Source organism: Oryx dammah, unplaced genomic scaffold (genome assembly GCF_014754425.2).
Source record: "Oryx dammah isolate SB20612 unplaced genomic scaffold, SCBI_Odam_1.1 HiC_scaffold_29, whole genome shotgun sequence".
NCBI lineage: Eukaryota > Metazoa > Chordata > Mammalia > Artiodactyla > Bovidae > Oryx > Oryx dammah.
The window spans coordinates 84557147-84583340 of NW_024070213.1; the positions used below are offsets into that span (position 1 = coordinate 84557147).

Genomic DNA, 26194 nt, shown 5'->3' on the forward strand with positions numbered 1-26194 from the left:
TGAGAATACATCTACACAGGAAATGAAAAACTGAGCAAGCATGGAGTGAATTTAGAGATACGTGTTGCACCAAAATATTAAAAACAGTGTGTGCATCCATTTGTGCTGTCTGTCTCCACCCTTCCTGAAGAACGAGGACAGCATATGCTTCTGAACAGAGTGTGTTCCTCTTCTTGTCAGAACACCAGGAGCATTCCAGGGGGAGCAATCAAACTGACATTTCAAAAATCGACTCTGGCTCCCTGTGACACATCCACAAATCAGGAAGTCTTGAACGGTTCCGAATGGAGAATTCCCTGTTCACTCAGTATTCCAAACAAAGTGCTGTCTTCAAAATTATGAGTCGTTTCAGCCCATCCATTTTTTACAGCTAGATATATTTCCTATCACAATGCCTTGATGCAAACTATGCTAGGGTTTCCTCTACCAGATCATAGAGCTGTTTGGCCTCTTTGCTTCTAAACATATCAGGGACTAGAAGCTTGAGGCTGATGGGGCTGGAAAGTGTAGCTGGCCCACTGGAAAATATTTCTGTCCAGAGTTCATCATTTCACCATCCACCCTCTAGAAAACAGGTAAGTTTTTATAATTATCCACACAATTGGAAGCTGAAGGGGGAAGTGGGGGAATAACATTATGCATTACATAGTTTATCCCATGGTTTGGGTATCAAATGAAAGCTCTCTCTGGCTGTAATAGCCCTGGAACAAGTGATACACTTGGGACTTTCCCATTTATTTCTATTTATCCTTAAGCCATCTTATAAAGCTGGTTTACCGAGTTCTGTTTGAGAACCTAGACTCCAAAGTATAAAATGGTAGGTGGTCTAGATCTTCTCTGCTCCAATTCCAAATGTTCCTCAGGACCCTTTAAAGACGCCTTGATGGAGCTGGCTCCCACCAGACCCTGAAATTCTGAGAATATCAGGGCTGAAACATAGGAGAAGAAAGAAACCCAACCACCAACACCAGCAGCAACAACAAAAGAAATGGCTTTGCATCCCTCAGGGAAGACCCAAAATGTTACTCTATTTTTGCTCCCAGAAGAAATGCAATAACAACTGGTGTGTAAAACCCACCATGACAGTTGAATTAGCATTTGTGGAGAGACATGGCATTTCCCAGTTGTCATGACAACACTGATGCCTCCTCTCTGCTTGCATGCCCGTTCAGGTGTTGTACCTAATTTAGGATTTGACTTGCAAGCTGACGGAGAGACTTGGTGATCTTGACAGATGTACCTGTTTTATCAATTAAGATGACACGTAAAGGTGGAAAAGAGTCTCAATCGCAAGAAAAGCATTCACCCAAACAGTGGTTTCTATGGAGATGCTATTCTCAAGCCAGCATTGCCAAAAATAAGTGTTTACTCATACAGAAAAGCCGGAGGAGGGGATTTCTGTGCTGCAGGTGTGAACTGGGGCACCAGGAATAGGAAATTCTGTTTCTTTCATGGCCATTTGCCAATGTTTCATGAGTGCCTAGCTGAGCTACAAATAATGAAGTGCATTTTTCAACAAAGAGATGGCATTAGAATTAGTAATTAGGATGCAGAAATTTGAAGGGTAAGGAAAAGAAAAGGACTTCTAGGTGGGCCCTTATATTTCAGATGAGGAACCTAAATGAGGCCAAGAGGCAAGCTGACCAGCTGCCAGGCAATGAAATCACTGGGGTCAGAGTGAAATCTGTTCTCCTTCCAGGACCCCATGCAGCCTCTCCTGCCCTCACCTGGCAGTCCCTGCATCATCCTTTCCAAACACTTGAGCAAAAGTTTCAGGCAGAGAAACTTCCAAATATCCCTTTAAGAATGAGCAACTTCATCTGGAAAAAATATCCCTTCCTCTTAAATCATTTAGAAAATGAAAGCTGACTCTGAACAGTGACAGATTTTTCTAATTTCAAATGTGAATTGAGGCACCTTCCAACCCGTATACACAGAGTGATGAATATGCAACGTGAAAAATTAAACAAAATACATCCAAAAAAAAATGTTTTGCAATGCAATTTCTATTACTAAAACAGCTTTTTCTCCTCTTCATTCAAGTTCTAGGACATAAATCATTTTGCAGCTGATATTATAAAAAGGCAATTTTCATGAAAAAGATTTTATTTATATTCATTTTTTCCTAACCTCTGGCTGATTAACAAGGTACCTTAACATTTATTAATCTGGAGGAAAAATAGCATGCTCTGCCTGCCATATCCTCTCACTTGGAAGATTCTTTGTTTTAATCACCTTTTCTTAAATGAAAAATTCTTCTGCTAGGACTTTGAATAACTTAATAAATAGAAAGAACTTCAGTATCTTAATAAGAAATTTGTCTTGTTCAAGTGTTTGTACTTATCAGTTACTTTCATCTAAAAAGTACTTAAATGTGGAAATTTTAAGAGAATTCTGTATTATCAAAAGATGCTTATTTCCTTAACAAGGAACATATTACAGTTGTCAATTTACACTTGGAACCTTTGCAATGATCTTATTCTTTAACTGGATACAACTTAGAGCAAGGCTGTATTAAAGAGTTCAATTTTGTTGTGGTCAGAACTTCAGAGCACATATCAAACAGAAAAGTAAGGATTATAATGTGGCCAAAACTTAGGAAAAGAAACAAAATGAAGGAGAAGGAACCCCACATATTCTGGGTACTTGTGAAGGGTAAGGGCACAGCTTTAGGTGAGCCCTTTGAGTATTGTAGGAACATCTGAAACTTTGGGAGATGGAGCTTCCCTGGTGGCTGAGACAGTAAAGAATCTGCCTGCAAAGCAGGAGACCCAAGTTTGATCCCTGGGTCGGGAAGATCCCCAGGAGAAGAGAATGGCTACCCACTCCAGTATTCTTGCCTAGAGAATTCCATGGACAAAGGAGCCTGGTGGGCTACAGTCCATGAGGTCACAGAGTCAGACACGACTGAGTGGCTGTCACTTTTACTTTTCAGCATTAAAAATCTTTTGGGTAGAATTCTCCACCTGCTTCAGTCTTGGTAAGAGAGAGACCCCCTTTCGGATACTGTCTAGAAGGCCAGCCACTCCTCTCGCCATCCCCTTGTAGCTAAACACACTCGTGTTCTGCTGCTGCTGCTGCTGCTGCTAAGTCGCTTCAGTCGTGTCCGACTCTGTGCGACCCCATTCTAGACTTAGCCAATTGGGTGTTCACATTCAGGACTGCCATTTGAGGCAGCAGTGTGCTGGTAAATGGGTCTTGGGAGAAAACAAAACAAAATCTCAGCCCTGATTTTTAGCATTCACTGATTTATGTGGTATAAATAACTTCTACTGTGGCTGATTTCAAACTAGAAACACTTTAATGCCCAGTTTGCAGAGTTCCTGAATGTTTAGCAGTCAGCTTTCACGGTCAGGTTCAACTCAAGTTCAGCAGACCTATGGTTGCCAAGGGGAAAATGGGAAGTGGGGGATGGAGTGGGAAGTTGGGGTTAGCAGATACAAACTATCATCTATAGAATGGATAAACAGCAGGGTCATACTGCATAGCTCCGGAAACTATATTCAGTGTCCTGTGATAAACCATAATGGAAAAGGATAGGGAAAAAAGGTATTTATAGGCATAACTGAATCACTTTGCTGTACAGCAGAAATTAATACAACATTATAAACCAACTATACTTCAATAAAAGTAAAATAAAAACTTAGATTGTCAGCTGAATTGGTAAGAAAACATTCAGGTTTAGGACATCACTGAGAGGGTTCAGTTCGTAGATTCAGTGTCTGGCTTAGCCAGGCACAGCTGCAGCAGGAGCTAGCGTCAGTGGTGGAGGAGCCAGTGAGTGTCCCACAGCCAGCCATTCCTGCTTTGACCTTGGCCCTTTTCTGTTGACTGGCTTCCCTTAATGCTGCTCATTTTCAGGTCCTGGTTCTTTTACTTTCCTGTCAATTCTGTGACCATCTCAATAGCCTCCCAATAATTCCTTTTCTGCTTCAGTCAGCCAGAATTGGTTTCTATTGCTTGCAATGAAGAACCATTACACACCTTTAATTAAGCATAATGATAACTCCATGATCTTAATCCTATAATTATTACCTCCATTTACAGATGAAGAAATAAGGCTCAGAGAAATTAAGTAACTTTGCCTAAGGCCACACACAGCTAGTAAGTAACAGAACCCAAAGCTCTTCCCATGCAACCAAGTTTCCTTTCACAAAGCCATCTCTCTTCTGCATATGCCGTACTGATGGCATATCTTTGGTTTCAGTCTCTGCTAAGCCTATATTAACTTAGAAACATTATTTGGGGTATACAAATTTTTAGTAAAAGTAATTTCTCCAAAAATCAGGCCCAAGTGACCACTGTCTTCTAAGGCAAAAAAATAAAATAAAATTTGAGATATCCATTTGTAGGATAGTTGATTTCTTTTTATAGTTAATCTGTGAAGGAATTTGCCTTTTTTAATAAATTATATCCCCAAACCATTTGTAGGGTAGTTGATTTCTTTTTATAGTCAACCTGTGAAGGAATTTGCCTTTTTAAATAAATTATATCCCCAAACCTTCAGGGATAACTCTGGAAAGAGAATTCCCTAGCACTGAGGGGCCTCTGAACAAGTGGTCTCAACTTAGGTTCCTGAAATGTACCATCTCCCCTTGGAGTTCTCCTGCCACAACCACAATGTCTTCCAAATGTGTTCTGATCGAGCTTTAATATTTCAACACAGTATGAACAGAACTTTTTCTCTGTTTATTTTTAGCACAGTGCTCATTCTGACTGGGCTTCCCTGGTAGCTCAGCTGGTAAAGAATTTCCACCTGCAATGCAGGAGACCCTGGTTCGATTCTTGGGTTGGGAAGATCCGCTGGAGAAGGGATAGGATACCCACTCCAGTATTCTCTGGCCTGGAGAATTCCATGGAAATTAGAAAGAGTCGTCCATTGGATCATAGAAAAACCAAGAGAATTTTAGAAAAACATCTGCTGTACGCTAAAGCCTTTGACTATGTGAGTAACAACAAACTGTGGAAAAATCTTAAAGAGATGGGAATACCAGACCACCTTACCTGCCTCCTGAGAAATCTGTATGCAGGTCAGGAAGCAACAGAACCAGACAAGGAACAAAGAATGGACTGGTTCCAAATAGGAAAAGGAGTCCGTCAAGGGTGTATATTGTCACCCTGCTTATTTAACTTCTATGCAGAGTACATCATGAGAAAGGCTGGGCTGGATGAAGCACAAGCTGGAATCAAGATTTCCAGGAGAAATATCAACAACCTCAGTTATGCAGATGACACCACCCTTGTGGCAGAAAGTGAAAAGGAACTAAACAGCCTCCTGATGAAGGTGAGAGAGGAGAGTGAAAAAGCTGACTTAAAACTCATTATTCAAAACAAGAAGATCATGGTATGTGGTCCCATCACTTCATGGGAAATAGATGAGGAAACAGTGGAAAGTGTCAGACTTTATTTTGGGGGGCTCCAAAATCACTGCAGATGGTGATTGCAGCCATGAAACTAAAAGACACTTACTCCTTGGAAAGAAAGTTATGACCAACCTAGATAGGGTATTAAAAAGCAGAGACATTACTTTGCCAACAAAGGTCCATCTAGTCAAGGCTATGGTTTTTCCAGTGGTCAGGTATGGATGTGAGAGTTGGACTGTGAAGAAAGCTGAGCGCCGAAGAATTGATGCTTTTGAACTGTGGTGTTGTAGAAGACTCTTGAGAGTCCCTTGGACTGCAAGGAGATCCAACCTGTCCATTCTGAAGGAGATCAGTCCTGGGTGTTCTTTGGAAGGCCTGATGCTAAAGCTGAAACTCCAGTACTTTGGCCACCTCATGCGAAGAGTTGACTCATTGGAAAAGACTCTGATGCTGGGAGCGATTGAGGGCAGAAGGAGAAGGGGACGACAGAGGATGAGATGGCTGGATGGCATCACCGACTCGATGGACGTGAGTCTGAGTGAACTCTGGGAGTTGGTGATGAACAGGGAGGCCTGGTGTGCTGCAAATCATGGGGTTGCAAAGAGTCGGACACAACTGAGCGGCTGAACTGAACTGAAGGTACGTATTTTCATCTTAGGGGCAAGGAAGATTGAAGAATACAGCTTTTAGCTTTGAGGTGTTCTCAGTAGATCAAAATGTGAAGAAAAAAAATATACTGGAATGTTCACTCCCACAAATGGCACTACTTTTCCATGTATCAGGAGACAGAAGCTTCTATTTCCAAATTACTGGCATAATTCATAGACATGTTGTCTGCGTTTATCACTTTGATATGAGGAACTGCTTTTTTAAACATCTCAATTCTTTCTTCATTAAATTCCAACATTAAAAAAAAAAAACAGAAATGAAGTGAAAGACAGGTGAAACGAATTGCCTTCTGCCCTTTGACATTTTTGTCTCAATTCTTGTTTCTGAATAGAAAGTAGCATCTTTCCCATGATGTTTATAGCATAAATGACTCCACACCCATCTTGAGATCTCATCTTCTACCTATGATGGAGAATGTCTGTGTCGCTTGTTTAGGTCCAAATTCTATGACTATTTTTTCTGGGTGCATAGGTAAATTACATTTCCCAGTGTTCTTTCCAGTTTGAGGGCTTCCCTGGTGGTATGGCCATAGACTGAGTTCTAATCAATGGAAAATATAAAGGATGGAGTTTCTAAGTCAAATCTTCCACAAAGTAGCTTTGCCTACTTCACCTTCTTTTCCTCCTTCTGTCTGCTAGATGCAGGTGACAGTGAGGACATGGGAGATGAAAGAACCACAGAGTAAAGGGACCTGGTGGAGATATGAAATACTGCCTGGAGGAGATATGCCTGCCATCCAGAAGCAACCATTTGTAGCTTATCTTGTTTTGAACTATCATTAATTTAAGGGCCTATTTATTACTAAACCTAATCTGTTCCAACTAATGCAATATTTAGAAACAACTCTAGTTCTCTTCTAGTAAGAGTTATAAACTTGTAGACAGGAATTCTTTCTTCATACCACCAAAACATAAATAAATGGTTTTACACTTGGCTATAGCAAATTCCCAGGTGGTGCAAGTGGCAAATTCCTTGCCTGCAGATGCAGGGGTCCTAAGAGATGCTGGTTCGATCCCTGGGTCAGGAAGATCTCCTGGAGGAGGGCCTGGCAACCTTCCAGTATTCTTGCCTGGAGAATCCCATGGACAGAGGAGCCTGGCAGGCTTCAGGTCATAGGGTCACAGAGTGGGACAGGACTGAAGCAACTGAGTACACACAAGTTTTGGATCAAGTTTGATTTATTGCATTCTGGTTCTTGGTATATTGCCTGGTGGGCTACAGTCTACGGGGTTGTAAAGAGTCCAGATGCAACTAAAGCAACTTAGCACAAGCATAGCAAATTAAACATCACACTGCCTTTTCTGAATACTTTTCATGGGCTCAATAGCTTTATGTTCTAGATTACAAATGTAAAGACTGAAAGGTCTAAACCTTTCATAGAATAGCTAGTCCATTCAGTTCAAAAGACAGATACTTCTGCCTTTCAGCTGGCTGGTAAACATGTCCCCTTGGTCAGCAGAAGTCATAAAAGAAGAGCAGAAAAGGAATATTATGAATTCATTAGAACTTTTGAAAGAATCTTTTAAAGTTCTCATACTATTTTAAAATCAGTGGCATCACTTTTTACCTGTCTTGGGCAGCCATCCTTTTTCTATAATAATGTAAGCTTCATCTAGCAATCCTAGCCAATGAATAGAAAAGTATAGAAAAATAGTTGGGAAAAATGTGCATTATGGCTCTCACCATACTCATGAAAGAAGGGTGAATTATCTCCCTTTTGAAGTTGCATTAACTTGGTAAGATTAATGGGATACTATTCAGTGTGTTGAAGGAGATAGTTTACTGAGTGGGCTTAAGCAGGCTTTCCCAAAAGAACTTAATGCACCTGCAAAAAGTGAGCAATTTAGTCTCTTTTCATCAGGAGGAAAGTTCTTTTGAGAGATAATTTCTTCACTTCTGAAAATGGAAGAAACAAGAGCCGTTAGCAATATCTGTTGATTATATCTGTGTGGATTTGAGAATATATAACAAATGGTCAAACACACTCTATCCTATTTTCAAACATGCAGACATATGTGTGTCTTCCCCATGTGTGTCTGTGTGTATGTGCATGTATGTGCATATGCATATGTACATGTATATAGTTGATTTACGTTTTGTGATAGTTATGTTCTATAAAGTAACTCAGAAAATTGCACCATTGTCCCCAGGAAAAATATCTATATGTTGTGTGCATGCTTACATAGTCACTCAGTTGTGTCTGACTCTTGGCAACCCCATGGACTCTAGCCCGCCAGGCTCCTCTGTCCATGGGATTCTCCAGGCAAGAATCCTGGAGTGGGTTGCCATGCCCTCCTCCAGGGGATCTTCCCAACCCAAGGACCGAACCCAGGTCTTCCGCATTCCTTGCAGACTCTTTACCATCTGAGCCACCAGGGAAACCCTTCTATATGTTACTCTATAAGGCTTCCCTGGTGGCTCAGATGGTAACACATCTGCCTGTAATACAGGAGACCTGGGTTCGATTCCTGGGTCAGGAAGATCCCCTGGAGAAGGAAATGGCAATCCACTCCAGCACTCTTGCCTGGAAAATCCCATGGACAGAGAAACACTCTATGTTATTTCCCAGGGTCCAGCCTCAGCAGAGTCCAGGGATATCCTCAGGATGGACGACGTCCGGCGAATGAAGAAAGATAGAGAAAGAGATAAGAATGACACAGGGTGACCAAGCTACTTCGGTGAGCGAGGCCCGTTTACTTTATTTTCCTTGGGGCTTTTATACCCTGAGTTATACATACAGCAAGGTGAAAAATGCAGAGTCAACTCAACATTCCATCAGTAATAACTTTTATTGATATCAGGTTCTTTTCTGCAAGAGTCTTATTTTTTGTACATCATCTTCTGTCCCGGAGGCCTGTTGATATTCCAAGACCTCTTTTTGATAAATGTTGGTCAGCCAGAACAATAATCTTCCCTTAAAGTGTTTCTTCTTAAATTCCTAGCCTGCTTCACCCTTAAAGTACAGAGTTACATTTTTATGGAGCAAAGATTCAGTGGGTTACAGCAAAGAAAGAACTTATTAACTCAAAGTCTAATGTTGCTAATGCTAAGGTTATTACTTGTTTCTTCTATATCCTGACTATATGCACTCCCAGGAACACAATGGATAAGGGATGTGAGAAGTTGGCAGCAAGCATTGGCTCAATAATGTTGCAAGAGTCTGCATAAACCTGCCAAGTAAGCTAGAATGCTAACAGGGGGTTTGAATTGAAACACTCTTATCTTGTCCAGGAGACTTATTAACTAAAGCTCTAAGTTAACTCTTTCCAGCGAAAGGTGGTCGGGGGCAGCCCCCTGATAATGTCAGAAGAGTTGGTGAAAGACATAAAATAGTAAGACAGACAGATTCTGGTTTGGGGGTAGATGCTCGAGCAAGTCCAGGGGTTCCCTTGAGTCCCAATCTTGCCTTTGCCCGTCAGGCCTCTTCCTCATGACCTTTGCCATGGGTGGGATTCTCCACGCTGTCTCCTGGCAGTTATATACATATATAGGTGTGTGTGTACATATATATATAATTTATATTATAATCTCAAATCCTGAAACACAACTCATCCTGGTTGATTCTGTCTTCTTTATTTTGCAAAAGTGAAAATGAGGTTAGAAGAATAGTGAGGATGCCCTACCGACAGGTGCTGGACGTGAGATTCAAACCCAGTCCCACTGGCTCGGAGCCAGAGCTTTTTTACTGCAGTGTATTGCTCCACTGTCTCCATCCAGGGGTCATCTCTTCATGATCCAAACCAAGGCAGAACTGGCGTCTGTTGCACCTCAGCTGAGAATGTGCACGATGGGGCAACTTTGCACATATCTGCAAATAACTAACCAGGAAAGCACAGAGTATTGATTTAGGGGTTACAAACAATTTAGTGAGTAGGCAAATTCACAAACAAGGAATCCCCAAATAATGGGCACTGACTGTATATATTTCAAAAGCATCAGTTCAAAAGCATCAATTCTTCGGCGCTCAGCTTTCTTTATAGTCCAACTCTCACATCCATACATGACTACTGGAGAAACCATGTGAGAGTTGGACTGTAAAGAAAGCTGTGTGTTAGTCACTCAGGCGTGTCCAACTCTTTGCAACCCCACAGACTGTAGCCCACCAGGCTTCTCTGTCGTTGGAATTCTCCAGGCAAGAATACTGGAGTGGATTGCCATTCCCTTCTCCAGAGGAACTTCCCAACCCAAGGATTGAGCCCTGGTCTCCTGCCTCACAGGCAGATTCTTTACCATTTGAGCTACAAAGAAAGTTGAGCACCGAAGAATTGATGCTTTTGAACTGTGGTGTTGGAGAAGACTCTTGAGAGTCCCTTGAACTGCAAGAAGATCCAACCTGTCCATCCTAAAGGAGATCAGTCCTGGGTGTTCATTAGAAGGACTGATATTGAAGCTGAAACTCCAATGCTTTGGCCACCTGATGCAAAGAGCTGACTCATTTGAAAAGACCCTGATGTTGGGAAAGATTGAGGGCAGGAAGAGAAGGAGATGACAGAGGATGAGATGGTTGGATGGCATCACCGACTCAATGGACATGAGTTTGGGTAGACTCCAGGAGTTGGTGATGAACAGGGAGGCCTGGCATGCTGCAGTTCATGGGGTCACAACTGAGCAACTGAACTGAACTGATACTCTTTTATATGTTTTTGTAAAATATCAGCTTTTATTCATAAACATGTCTGTAAAAGTATGTCTATACATGTGTATATACTGATATTTTGGAAGTATCAGTAGAACCCCTATTCTCTGGAGAAAATGACAACAGGATCCAGACTAACAACAGAGAATTTAGCTGGTGCAATCCAAGCTGAATAAGTAATGAGGCACATTTGAAAAGGACTGTCAAATTGATACACCAAGATTTTTGAAACATCAGTAGCAATTTCTTCATGATTAAACAAGTGATTAGTGATTCAGAAATTTATCACATGTACAATGAGATGGGCTTCCCAGGTGGCACAGTGGTAAAGAATCTGCCTGCTAGTGCATATTCCTGCACAGAGTCAATCCTTGCATCGGGAAGATGCAACCCACTCCAGTATTCTTGCCTGGAAAATTCCATAGACAGAGAAGACTAGTGGGCTATACAGTCCATGGGGTCACAAAGAGTCTGACATGACTGAGCAACTGAACATGCAAATGAGATAAATTGTCTACCTAACCAATTTTTACAAATTTCTCTAACATTAATTTACTTTTACTGTTTTTGATTTGCTAGAACTAAAATTGGAAGTGCATACCATCTTTTGTGTTGGCTTCTGTGAAGTGACAATCAATCAATTTCGATACAACTGGCATTCAGCTATAGGCAGAAGTGTCATTGCCCGTGAAGTGTGACTTAAGGGGTATAACTAGACCCCACCTTCTCCAAAACATCTCTCTCAGCCTCTGATGTTCCCACTGAAATGAGAGGTACTCATAGATTAGCATGCCTGGCAAGGCTGTTTTAGAAGATCTTCCCCCACTTTCTTTATTCCTGGCCGTCTCTTAAATGAGACAGTTGTGAAGTCTCAGTGTCCAGGAGGCCATCACAAAAACTCTCCACCCAAAACTCAGCCTTGGGTTAAGTGTCTGACGCAGGTCTCCCTGCTCCTCAGCAGCCCCCTCTTGTCACTCTCCATGAGCTTATCGCTGTGTATGGTTTCCACCTGTTCACAGTCCATCTCTCTTTCCAGACCCTGAGCTTTCCCAGAATGGAGACTGTGCCTCTCATAACAGTGAGCCCTGAGCTTAGCACAGTGCAGTAGACCTACCTCTGCTGCTTATAAATGTTCTATGTCTCTCTCCAAACCATGTCTCTCTTTCCATTTTTTAAGATTCTATATACAAGTGATATCATATAATATTTGCTTTCTCTCATTTACTTCACTCAGTATAATAAGCTCCAGGTCCATCCAAGTTGTTGCAAATGGCATGATTTCATTTTTTATGGCTGAGTAATATTCGTGTGTGTGTGTGTGTGTGTGTACCACTTCTTTATCCATTCATTCTTGCATCCAGTGCTAAGATACACAGTTACCTGGGACTGTTGTGCCAAAGTAATTCTGGAAAAGACAGGTTTAACCCTAATTCCATGCCTTGGTTAAGACTAAAGCCCTCCTCCAATTTTCTGCCAATTCCTGGAGGAGTATGGGAAAGAATGACATTCTCAAGATCTTCTCTGTGTCCTGGCTCTGTTTACACGGATGCAGTTTCCAAAGTCACATCAGCCTAAACCTGAAACTGATCTCCAAAAATATTCCCAGAAATCCTATCTGTTGAAAATATCCTAGCGCAGTTGACATTTCTGAGGACTTGGGCGCCACTGGAAGGGTTCATATCACACCAGAGTGCAACCCCAACTTCAAAGTACAAAATAGCAATCTCGGTCTCCCTGCTTATGGGGCTTCCCATGTGGCACTAGTGGAAATGAAAAAGTGTTAGCCACTCAGTTGTGTCCAACTTTTTGTGACCCCATGGACTGCTGACTGCCAGGCTCCTCTATCCATGGAATTCTCCAGGCAAGAATATTGGAGTGGGTGGCCATCCTCTTCTCCAGGGTATCTTCCCAACCCAGGGATCGAACCCAGGTCTCCTGCATTCCATGCACATTCTTTACAGTCTGAGCCACCAGGGAGCCACCTGCCAAAGCCAGACATGTAAAAGATGTGGGTTCAGTCCCTGGGTCAGGAAGATCCCCTGGAGGAGGGCATGGCAATCCACTCTAGTATTCTTGCTTGAAGAATCCCATTGGACAGCAAAGCCTGTTGGGCTACAGTCCATAGGTTGCAAGGACTCAGACACAACTGAAGTGACTTAGCATGCACCCTACTTTTAAGTGTTGCCTTTAAACACATATTATGTCTTAGCTTCTCCCAGCTCACACTCTCCTCCTCCTAAGGGAAATAAAAAGTAAAATAAAATAATAATTCTTCCTCTTCTTGACATATACAAGGCTTTCAGGTATCCACATTTGTTACCTTGGTTACTGCCCACACCGAATCCTCAGCCTTTCATTGACACAGCAGGTAGTCTTACCAAAATATTTCCTTGAACAATGACAGTAAATCCTAAAACCAGCAGTTAAGATATTTCATTATATTCTTATCACATTATTCTTATAATGGTTTATAAAGCACTTTCACATCAATTATCTCATCCAACCTTAACAACCTTGTGTGGTAGTTGGGCTGGGTATCATCGTTAGCCTCAGTTTACAAAGGAGAGAATTGAGGCTCAAAAAGATTAGGTCAGAAAAATGCACGACTCGAATCTGCATCTTTGGATGATGTAGAGGGTTTCATAGTGCTCCACGAAAATTCATGTCACCCAGAATCTCACGGTGTGGTCTTATTTGGAAATAGAGTCTTTGCAGATGTAATTAGTTAAAGAATTTGAGATGAAGTCATCCCAAATTTAGGGTGAATCCCGGATCTAATGACTGGTGTCTTTATCAGAGAAAGGAGAGGAGATTTGGACATTGAGGCACAGGGAAGAAAGTTTGTGAAGACAGGAGCAAATTTGTCCAGCCACAAGCCAAGAAACGCCTGGGAAGCCCAAGTGCACACCATTACATATAAAATAGATAAACAATAATGACCTACAGTATAGCACAGGGAACTATATTCAGTATTTTGTAATAACCTATAATGGAAAAGAAATCTGAATCACTTTGCTGTATATCTGAAACTAACACAATATTGTAAATTGACTGTGCTATGGCTGTGCTGAGTTACTTCAGGTGTGTCCAGCTCTTTGTGACCCTATGGACCATTGCCCACCAGGCTCCTTTGTCCATGGGATTTATACTTCAATAAAAAGTAATAATAATTTCTATTGTTTTAAGGCACCAAATTTGTCATAATTTGTTGTAACAGCCACAGGAAAATACACAGATGTCATAAATGGAGATTTTCCTTTACACATTGATTCCTCCCTATAGGAATGGTGGCCACAGCTCAGAGATGTTCTAAATAACCACTGTCATGAAGAACAAGACACAGAGTCCAGCTGTGGCTTCTCCAGCTTTGGAAGAAATCACTTCTACTCTCCCAGCCACAGTTAATGGGGCTGATCTGCTGAGGCTTCACTAGAAAACACATCAGTGCCACCTCAGCCTCTGGTTAAATGGACAAGAGTTGCAACCTTGCCCAAGAACTCTTATACCCACATGGTTAACACTTTTGAGAAACTTTCATTGGCCAAGAAAGGACATTTTCTTCAGTATTCTTTTCATAGTACTACATCTACAGTGACCAGAATTTTCATAACTCTATGAGCAGGAAAATGCCCTAGAAGAGCAGTTTGGTGTTGAAGCTGGGACCACACTGAGGGCACAGATGCAGGCTGGGGCTTAGTTGGTATAGACTGAACACAGAACCCTGTTCAGTGGAATTACCAACTTTGAGAACAGGTTAATGCCTGTAATTCTCACTGCATGGTATGAAAAAAACTTTGTAGTTCTCAAACAGGAAACACATGTTTTCTGAGCCAGTGGCTATAAAATTGATTCATGTCTGCATCTTAATTGCATTTTACACATTCTGTGCTTAGCTGCTTATTAATATCAAGGCACAAGACACATATGATTTGAGAGGCTCCCAGAATCCTTGCTTGGAAGGTTTCTTTTTGAAGAGTCTTCATCCAGCTCTCCACAGCCCTTGTGCCTGGTTTTCTTTGGCACATTCTGATGTAAAGTAGAAAATACAATGCTTACCACTGGACTTTCTTTCTTTCTTTCTTTCTTTTTTTTTTGGACTTTCTTATATCGATGTCAGGTGGCCTCATGCAGCAATAGCTTGAAGCAGGACTTCAATTCTTTGGCCAGAGATTGAAGTCTGGTGATGGCGGTGAGAGCACGAAAACTAACCACTAGAGCAGTGGTCAGTGCCCTGGCCCTTCAGCTTTGCAGAAAACAAATTCCCTCCAAGATGGAAAGCAGTGAAAAAAGTAAAATATTTATTAGGAGCGAGAAAAGTACAATACGTGTGAATAGACTCAGAGAGAGTTGAGCCCTTGAGGCAGCTTAAATTACTCATAACGGGGCATTTCTTCCAGGTTTCCTTTGGCCAATCATTTTGATATGCCTGGTTTACAGCCCATATTTAGTATACCTCAGGATACTCGCATGTGTGTTATGCATCTCTTAGCCAAGATGGATTCCACTGAAGAGCCCTATGGGTAGTGAACTCTGATTAGCATAACTCCCCTTTTGACCTCCAAGGAACCTTTCTGCACATGTGTAGTCAGAGAGGTCTCCTGACTTAGAGAATGAGAAATATGTAATCTCTTATCTTCTACCCGGGCAGAGCCCGGCCTCCCCTCTCAATTGTCTTGCCTTTCTAGTCTTGGAGTACCAGTGCACAGGGATGAATTTCCAATTGCTTTTCCCTGGGGGTTGGGGGGCACCCAACTCCTGCCTCAATATGGTGAGCTTTTCCCCTACCTCATCCCTGCCTGCCTATGTAGAAAGCCATAGCATGGCTACATCCACCACAGAGAACAGAAACTAGGAAGGGGAATTTGCCCCTCCCCCATCTAGATACAAAACATGCCAACACAGAAACTTAAGAAAGATAAATTAGAGGATAGGCATTTGCTTTGCACAAGGAGTCTCCAGCAGATCTATCTAAGGAATAAGCTTCCTGCAACAACTTATGACCCCAACTATGGAGAGTTGGGCCAAATTTCTTGAGTGAAGGGCACAGTCCTCCGCAAGACTACCCTTGCTTCTGACACCAGCTGCCAGTTTGGGGCTCCCAGTTTTGCTCTCCCTTCTGATCAGCTGGCTATAAATTCAGGGATTCCAATAAGTCCCTTTAGGTTCAATAATTTGTTACAGTGACTCACAGAACTCGGGAAACTGCTGTACTCACAATTACCATCTTACAGTAGTGAAAGGATACCAATCAGAACCAGCCAGAGAGAGAAACACACAGAGTTCTGAAAGAGTCCCAGACATGAAGTTTCCAGTCATCCCCCCTCCACGGAGTCCTGGACAGCACTACCTCCTGGCTATGACAATATTCAAGAAACCAACCAGGGAAGCTCGTCTAATCTTTTGTGCACAGAGTTTTATTAGAGTTTCATTACCAAGGCATGATTGATAGAATGACTGGCTGGGCAAAAGAATTCAATCTTCAGCCCTCTCCCCTCCATGAAGGTTGGGTTAATAGCACAGGGCTTGAAGCCCCAAACCTCTAATCACAAGGTTGGTCTTTCTGGCTGGCCAGCCCCCTGGCATCATTTCATCAGCACACGCTGTCTAGGGACCACCATGAGTCACCTCACTGGCAGCCCACCATGAGTAACAAAGAGACTCCTATCACTCAGGGCAACTCCAAGGGTTTAGAGGTTTCCTCCCAGAAATGGTGGACAAAGGCCAGTCAAATTATTTATTATGTACTCCTATTCTTGCCTGGGAAATCCCACGGACAGAGAAGGCTGGCAGGCTACAGTCCCTGGGGTCGCAAAGAGTCAGACACAACTGAACACACACGCATGCATACCCAGAAGACTCACCTCTAAATGTGAATAATAGTGTCTTTCAAGGAGTTTTTTTTAATAAGGATTAAATAAAAAATAAATATGCTTCTGGTGTACAGCACTCATTCAGCGAAAGTTAGCTACTTTACTGAATTTGTGACCACTGACCTCCTAAAAATACATCCACTGCTAACTCTATTTTAAGTTCCCTGAGGGCAGGGGAAATACTTGATTCATTTTTATATGCTTCACAGTAACTGGTTGTGTCTTGCACAAAAGGTTTCCAATCCATATTTACAGATTTAATATAAAAATCTATCCTTCTTTAAGATTTTTTTCTTTCTCCTAAGGCTATCTATCTTCTTCAAGATTAATATTTATTTGAACTTAATTGCTTTAAATACCAGAACTCAGTCATAGGAGGGATCAGAGGAGCAGCAGAAACTGCACTGGAACAAAACAATAGTTGTCTTCCAGGCTCACGGCAAACATTGGTGGTTACATCTGACTTCTGGATGAAAGAGACATTTATGGATATTTCTCCTCATCCTTTCAACACTGTCAGGGAAACAGGGGGATATTTCCCCCTTTCCCTTTTGGTTCTTTTCAGCCGGTCGAAGAATGAAATTGACCCAGGACAGATTAACAGGAGAAAAAGAAATTTAATTTATACATACAGGAATTCATAGAAATATGAGAACCAAAGAAGTGACCAAAGCAAGCAGCTTTTATACCTTTTAGACAAACAATACATTTGTGAAGAACTGACAAGACAGAAATTTACGCTTGGGTACTAATTTGAAGAATTGATGCTTCTGAACTGTGGTCTTGGAGAAGACTCTTGAGAGTCCCTTGGACTGCAAGGAGATTCAACCAGTCAGTCCTAAAAGAAATCACTCCTGAATATTCATTGGAAGGACTGATGCTGAAGTTGAAAGTCCAATACTTTGGCCAACTGATGCAAAAAGTGACTAATTTGGAAAGACCTTGATGCTGGGAAAGTTTGAAGGCAGGAAGAGAAGGGGATGACAAAGGATAAGATGGTTGGATGGCATCACCGACTCAATGGACATGAGTTTGAGTAAGATCCAGGAGTTGGTGTTGGCCAGGGAAGCCTGGCGTGCTGCAGTCCATGAGGTCGCAAAGAGTTGGGCACGACTGAGTGACTGAACTGAACTGAACTGATTAGAAGGATCTAAGCAAAGTTATTGTTTACACAAACTCCTCAGGCCTGAATTCCCTATCTCTGGAAGTAAGGATGTCTCTTTATCTCTTGGTGTGGGGCAGGGGAGCACCTTTCACAAGGGAGATTTATTTCCTGCTCTTAGGGGGGAAAAGGAGGGTCAGAGTGCCCCTCTTAGACTGCTGATTGTTCTTAAATAACTTCAATTCAAAATAAACAATATGCCAATGTGGCATATTTGGGGCAGTCTGACCTGAACCCCATCAAAGCTTTTTCTCAGCACTGAAAAGAGAAAGTCTTCTTCACATAGGAAACTTCTATCATGAAAAAAGGTTTTTTAAAATACGATGCTTTTCTATACACCTGTATTCAGCAATTGCAAAGTAACTTCGTTCATAATGGTAACAAAACTATAAAATATTTTGAATAAGGTTATCAAGATGTGAAAGACCCTTTTAGAGAAAACTATAAAATATTACTGAAGAGCATATCTGGTTGTGAACCAGAAAATTCCACTTAATACTCCACAAATTAATCTGTAAATTTAATGCAACCATAATAAAAATCTCCCAATTACTTTTTATGTAATTTGGTAAGAGCATACTAAAATTTGTGTGAACAATTCAATGAAAAGCAGCCATCAAGGTAATTTTGTTAGTGAAGAACAAATTCCGGGACCTTTCATTTCCTATATCAAATTTTCAACAAGCTATAGTAACTTACCAGGTGGCACTAGTAGTAAAGAACTCGCCTGTCAATGCAGGAGAGGCAAGAGATGCAGGTTCGGTCCCTGGGTCAGGCAGATCCCCTGCAGAAGGAAACAGCAACCCACTCCAGTACCCTTGCTTGGAAAATCCCGTGGACAGAAGAGCCTGGTGGACTACAGTCAATAGGGTTGCAAACAGTCGGACACAACGGAAGTGACTTGGCACACACACCACAGTAACTTAAGAGACACAGGAAGGCCCTTAAATATGAACCTTCAAGTTGGAACTTTCACAGATGTGAATGTGCATTTGCATGTTGAATCACGTGAGTCAGTTCACATGTCTGGTGTACACTGTCGTGTGCATCCATCCGTGTCATTTTGCTTGTGTGTACTTTACTGTACAGTACTGTATAGCATACAGCAGTACAATATCTTTATTTCAAGCTCAGGATGTGAGCGAGTGAAATCGCAGCTTGCCCTCTGTCTCCTATTGCTGATGATCCCTCATCTCTACCATGTCTCACGTCCTCTCTCTCCTCCAGTCAGTAACTCTTCATGCCTCTTCACTCGATGCCAGCCCCTGTATGCCCACTGTTGTACTGTACTGCTGCACTTTTCAACGAGTCGTGTCTGGCTCTTTGTGACCCCATGAACTATAGCCCACAAGGCTCTTCTGTCTATGGGATTTTCCAGGCAAGGATATTGGAATGGGTTGTCATTTCCTTCTCCAGGAGATCTTCCCAACCCAGAGATCAAACCCAGGTCTCCTGCATTGCAGGCGGATGCTTTACAGTCTGAGCTATTTATTTGTGTGAAAGCATTATAAATCTATTACAGTATAGTGCTACATAACCAGTTGTGCTCCTGGGATACCTAGACCAACTTTGTTGGACTTATGCACAAATTGGACTGTGCTCTCAGAACAGAATTCATTTATATGTAGGGGACTTACTGTATAGTATTGAAACAAGAGTAAAGTGGTCTTTGGACTAGAATAGAAATTCCACATATAAATTCCATAATACTTGGAAATTTAGTATATGCTAAAGTAACATTTCAAATCAGTGGGTCGATATCAATATGCCAGCAAATTTGGAAAACTCAGCAGGCCACAGGACTGGAAAAGGTCAGTTTTCATTCCAATCCCAAAGATAACCAATGCCAAAGAACATTCAAACTACCACACAATTGTACTCATTTCACACGCTAGTAAAGCAATGCTCAAAATTCTCCAAGCTAGGCTTCAACATTACATGAACTGAGAACTTCCAGATGATCAAGCTGGATTTAGAAAAGGCAGAGGAACCAGAGATCAAATTGCCAACATCCACTGGATCACAGAAAACGCAAGAGTTCCAGAAAAATATCTACTTCTGCTTCATTGACTAAAGCCTTTGACTGTGTGGATTACAATAAACTGTGGAAAATTCTTACAGAGATGGGACTACCAGACCACCTTACCTGCCTCCTGAGAAACCTGTATGCAAGTCAGGAAACAAGAGTTAGAACTGGACATCGAACAACGGACTGGTTCCAAACTGGGAAAGGAGTATGTCAAGCCTGTGCATTGTCACCCTGCTTATTTAACTTATATGCAGAGTACATCATGTGAAAGTCTGGGCTGGATGAAGCACAAGCTGGAATCAAGATTGCCAGGAAAAATATCAATAACCTCAGATATGCAGATGATACCACCCTTGTGGCAGAAAGTGAAAAGGAACTAAAGAGCCTCTTGATGAAAATACAGAATTGTAAAGTAAAATAAATAAATTAAAAAAAAAAAAAGAAAGTGAAAGAGGAGAGTGAAAAAGCTGGATTAAAACTCAACGTTGAAAAAACTAAGATCGTGGCATCTGGTCTCATCACTTCATGGCAAACAGATAGGAAACAGTGGAAACAGTGACAGACTTTATTTTGGGGGGCTCCAAAATTGCTGCAGATGGTGACTACAGCCACAAAATTAAAAGACGCTTGCTCCTTGGAAGAAAAGCTATGACAAACTTATACAGCAGATTAAAAAGCAGAGACATTACTTTGCCAACAAAGGTCCATCTAGTCAAAGCTATGGTTTTTCCAGTAGTCATGTATGAATGTGACAGTTGGACCATAAAGAAGGCTGAGGGCCAAAAAATTGATGATTTTGAACTGTGGTATTGGAGAAGACTCGAAAGACTTGAACTGCAAGGAGATAAAACCACTCCATCCTAAAGGAAATCAGTCCTGAATGTTCATTGGAAGGACTGATGCTGAAGCTAAAGCTCCAGTACTTTGGCCACCTGATACAAAGAACTGACTAATTGGAAAAGACCCAGATGCTGGGAAAGACTGAAGGCAAGAAGAGAAGGGGATGACAGAGGATGAGATGGTTGGATGGCATCACTGACTTGATGGACATGAGTTTGAACAACCTCTGGGAGATGGTGAAGGACAGAGAAGCCTGACATGCTGCAATCCATGGGATCGCAGAGTCGCACAGTACTGAGCGACTGAACAACAACAAAGTAATGTTTCAAATCAGTGGGTAGATTATTTAATAAATGTTATCAAGTTAACTAGATATCAACTGGTAAAAATTAAGATACATCTTAATTTCATGCTGGTTACAAGATAAACTCCAATTTTACTAAAATCCTAAAGATAAGATAAAAATCATTAAAGTATTCAAAAATAAATAAATGAAAATGCATGCATGACCTTGGGTAGGTAGGGCCTTCTTGTCGCTGTTCAGTTGTTAAGTTGTGTCCTTTGCAAAATTTCGCATCAGGTGGCCAAAGTATTGGAGCTTCAGCTTCAGCATCAGTCCTTTCAAAGAATATTCAGGGTTGATTTCCTTTAGGATTGACCGGTCTGATCTCCTTGCAGTCCAAGGAACTCTCAAGAGTCTTCTCCAACCACAGTTCAAAAGCATCGATTCTTCAGCACTCAGCCTTCTTTATGGTCCAACTCTCACATTCATACATGACTAGTGGAAAAAATCATAGCTTTGACTACACAGACCTTTGCAAAGTGATGACTCTGCTTCTTAATACACTGTTTAGGTTTGTTATAGCTATTCTTCCAAGGAGCAAGTGTCTTTTAATTTCATGGCTGTAGTCTCTGTACCCAGTGATTTTGGTGCCCAAGAAAATGAAATCTGACACTGCTTCCACATTTCCCCTGTCTATTTGCCATGAAATGATAGGACTGGATGCCATGATCTTCATTTTTTGAATGTTGACTTTTAAGCCAGCTTTTTCACTCTCCGCTTTCACTTCAGGTACTTCAAGATTAAAACCTTTATATGACAAATTATACCATGAAGAAAAAGTTTTTTTTTAATGGTGTACTAGGAGAAAGATACTTCAACATATGTGAAGATAAAAGATTGCTTTCTGGAATACAAAAGGAAAAATATCTAAAAATGGGAGTACAAGCAATCCATTGTAAAAACACCTGACCTGCCCTTCCCTCCACCCTTCCCCTGCCCCCACCACCAAAATGCAACAGGCAATTCACAGAAGCAAAATACAAACAGGGCATCAAGCACTGGAAAAACAATGCTCAATTCCATTAAAAATCAAGAAAATAAAAACAATGAAATACCATTTTTAATCCATCAGACTGACAAAAAATTAAATGTTTGATGATATCAACTGTAAGTAGTAGAGTGTAGATAAATATGTACTCTAATCTCTAGCTAACAGAATGTATTTATTCACATATTTTGGCTGTGCTGGGTCTTCATTGCTGAGTAGACTTTTCGCTAGTTGCTGAGAGAGGGAACTGCTCTCTCGTTGCGGTACACTGGCTTCTCAATTCCACGGCTTCTCTCGTTGCGGTCACGGGCTCTTGGGTGCACAGGCTTCAGTAGTTGCCGCGTGTGGTCTCAATAGTTGTGGCACATGGGCTTAGCAGCTCCACGGCGTGTGGGATCCTCCCGGACCAGGAACTGAACTCTTGTCTCCTTCACTGGCAGGCAGATTCTTTACCACTGAGCCACCAGGGAAGCCCCTCTAGCTAACAGAATTCTAAATGGTACATGTCTTATGTCCCAGTAAATGTTTTACTATCTTCCCTAAATAACAATTTTCACATATGGCCGAGAAAACATATTCAAGATACCTGAGAGTAAAATTGGAAACACCATAAATGTCCTTCAGTAGGGCAATGGTCAAATAACCGAAGCCTATCTTCACTGTGGTATATTATGCCTCAGTTAAAAAATAAAAATAGCTGAAACTTATGCCTGCAATTTGAAATATGAACTATCTAGTCTAGGTTCGATACAGGATACAGGATGCTTGGGGCTGGTGCACTGGGATGACCCAGAGAGATGAAATGGGGAGGGTGATGGGAGGGGGGTTCAGGGTTGGGAACTCATGTACACCTGTGGTGGATTCATGTCAATGTATGGCAAAACCAATATAGTATTGTAAAGTAAAAAAATAAAATTAAAAAAAAAAACAAATATGAACTATCTGAAATAGTGTTGGACATATTGTATTGTTAATGGGAAAAAAGTTGCACAATTACACATATAGGATTTACCATTTGTTCTTTTAAAAAATATGCTTACCAAAACAATAATATATATTTTCTCCAGGTAACAAAAGACTATACACAAAACTTTTCCTATGCTGAGCACAGAGGATGTGGGTGGTAGGACAAGAACTTAACCTCTGCTTCCCAGGTGGCACTAGTGGTAAAGAATCCACCTGCCAATGCAGGATACATAAAAGACACAGATTCAATCCCTGGGTTGGGAAGAGTCCCTGGAGGAGGACATGGCAACTGACTCCAGTATTCTTGCCTAGAGAATCCCATGGACAGGGGAACCCAGTGGGCTACAGTCCATAGGGTCACACAGAGTCCGACATGACTGACGCAACTTAGCATGCATACACACACATAACATTTTTAATTTCTATGAGGTGGAGGATTAATCTATTACATCTGTAAAAGCAATAATTGGAAAAAATATATCCAAACTCCTCCCTAGACTTTAGGGCTTAGATTCCAGCATCCTTGGTTCATTGAATCTTAAATATTTAAGCACTCTATGAACTCAGTTCTACAATTCTCCTTTACTAATAACTGGATATTTGATTATATTAGGCTTCACTCTTCCCAATTCCATTCTCTCTCCATCATGCTAACATATTCCATAAGGGATTGTGTATCTATCACTCTATTTTAGGAAGAAAGAATAACAGAATTTTTTAATGCCTAATTTTCTCCTCATCTTGAGTTCTCCTGAATTATTCTCTCTCTCTCTCGTGTTGCAATCCAAATGGATTTATCTTGAGAAATAATCTTGAGGAGAAAGAAAATGTTATCTGCATCTCAAGAGGCTTCAGCAGAAGGATCATTGTTTTGCTGTTTTCTCTCATGCTTATATTTGCACCTCAAATATTTCATAGCTGTCTTCAGAAATATTGTGTAACTTAAGGACTTAGAAAATACATTCTCTTAAAAAAAAAATTAAAAGAGTCATTGAAAGGTTTGCTTCCACTCTAGACACAGGTGAAATCATTCTATGCTGATGCTCTAGAAATGGGGAATCTTCTGGCGAAGATATAATTTCTCCATTAGTTTTCTTTTTCATTCCTCATGTTTACTTTCCTGCTTTTGTTGCTGTAGAGAGCTGTCTTGAATCAGAGAAAGCTCCATTTTTTATATATCTGAAAAAGACTGGCATATAATTGAACTCTGCTGACAGGTTCAGAAAAAAATAAACCCACAAATTTAGGCATACCTGGGAAAAGGATGGGAAATGGCTGTTTCTCCTTATTTTATTTTATTTTTATTTATTTTTTTTATTATTTAAATTTATTTATTTATTATTTTACTTTACAATTCTGTATTGGTTTTGCCATACATTGACATGAATCTACCATGGGTGTACATGCATTCCCAAACCTGAACCCCCCTCCCACCCCCCTCTCCTTATTTTAAGAAATAAAGCTTTAAGCAGCATGTGAAACTGGACTGAGAGGTGATGTACTAATATATGTAAACCGAAAGCCAGTGGGAACTTGCTGGATGACTCAGGCAACTCAAACTGAGGCTCTGTAATAACCTAGAGGAGTGAAAATGGGTGGGAGGTGGGAGGGAGATTTAAGAGGAATGGGACATATGTACACCTGTGGTTAATGCGTGTTGATATATGACAGAAATCAAACCAATGTTGAAACCAATCATCAATCAATTAAAAATAAATATTAAAGAAGGAATAAAGGCCTTCTTGCTCAAAAGGTCTTCCTCACCTCCCTGCCATGGAGCTAAAAAAAGAAAAGAAAATGAGGAGAGGGAGATAGATAAGGTCTGAATCATCCCTAAAGCCATTTACCTCCAGGGGACAGGCTGCACACATCTCCGGACTCTGCCCCTCCATGTAGGGGCTATGAGAAGATGACAGTTCACCCACCGGGAAACAGCACCGTGAGCACCAAGTGCCCACTGACATTCTACGGTAGTGGATCTTCTGTCCTCCTTCCCCACCCCCCCTCGCCAGGGCCCTAATGCTTTGAACCCTAACAGAGTGCTAGGCTTATACACCTTAATCCTACTCACAGGCTTCTTCAGAGCCACCTCGGCATCTGTCACCCACCAATGTTCTTTATACTCTGTTACAAGGATGACTGGATGAACTGGTGAAATGCCTTTCTCCCTCTCAGTGTGACCCAGGGTCTCAGATCTGTGCATGTTCTATGTCAAAATGGAAATGGGGGCGGGGAAAGGAATTTGGACAAAAGATAGAGGCCACAATAGCAGAAATTCTCCTTAAGCAGGAAACTTCCAAATGAACTCACCACCCACCAAACATGCCTTGGAGTTCACCTCTTCCAAGCCTGGGCTTCACTGGAGTCAGAAATATGCAGTTCTGTCATCCTGCACCCTTGGCTAAAGCAGGCATCACCAATTGATTGCAGCACACTCCTTCCCTTGTCAAAGCGGCTGCTGCTCCCTCTAACTGAATGCTAGAACAATTCCTCTGCCCAAATGCTGTGTCCCAGCTCCACTGCTTTAACCCTGCCACTATACTACCTCCTATTGAAAAATCCAAACAACCCCAGAATGATATTGAGCCTCTGTTCACCTTTAATGAGTTTTATAGCCATGAAGGAGTTAGTCTTTAGGAGGGCAGTTAAAGAGCACTGCTCCCCTTCCTGCCAGGACCCAGGAAGTACAAGCCTACCTGGGTTTAGTAAAGAGCCCCACATGGTCATGACACCGGAAGGAGACTGGTACTGGAGAGATCTGGCCGGTGAGGGAGCAAGGGGAGAAGTGAAGTGAGGAAAGGATGAGAGTGCTGAAGAAGGCATATAGTTTGGGCCAAGATTAGCCCAGTAAAAGAGCAGAGAGAGGTCCTCCCACAAGGAAAGGAGTTTTGGGAGGTTATGTCAAAGGGGCACTGCAGAGCTTTAAAGTCAGACAGTGCCGGGTTTAGTCCCAACTCAGTCTTTTACTAGCTCATTAACTCTGTAGACTGCAACCCTGTAAAAAATAATAACTCTCCCCACCTCTGGGAGCAGTGAGGAAGACTGAAAAGTGGACAAGGGGGCTGGTACAAGGTCCAGTTCAGTTCAGTTGCTCAGTGGTGTCTGACTCTTTGGGACCCCAAGGACTGCAGCACACCAGGCTTCCCTGGCCATCACCAACCCTGGAGCTTGCTCAAACTCATGTCCATCGAGTCAGTGATGCCATCCAACTATCTCATCTTCTGTTGTCCCCTTCTCCTCCTGCCTTCAATCTTTCCCAGCATCAGGGTCTTTTCAAATGGGTCATTTCTTCCCATCAGGTGGCCAAAGTATTAGAGCTTCAGCTTCA

At 41.6% G+C, this 26194-nt stretch overlaps 1 long non-coding RNA gene across 1 annotated transcript; it reads right to left on the reverse strand.

Annotated features, from left to right (window-relative positions):
- Positions 1-23273: 23273 nt before the first annotated feature.
- On the reverse strand, positions 23274-25974 carry LOC120857935. The gene is made up of 2 exons (XR_005719782.1): positions 24938-25974; positions 23274-24045 (listed from the first exon to the last, which is right to left on the reverse strand). It is a non-coding gene; the product is annotated as an uncharacterized LOC120857935 (long non-coding RNA).
- Positions 25975-26194: the final 220 nt, after the last annotated feature.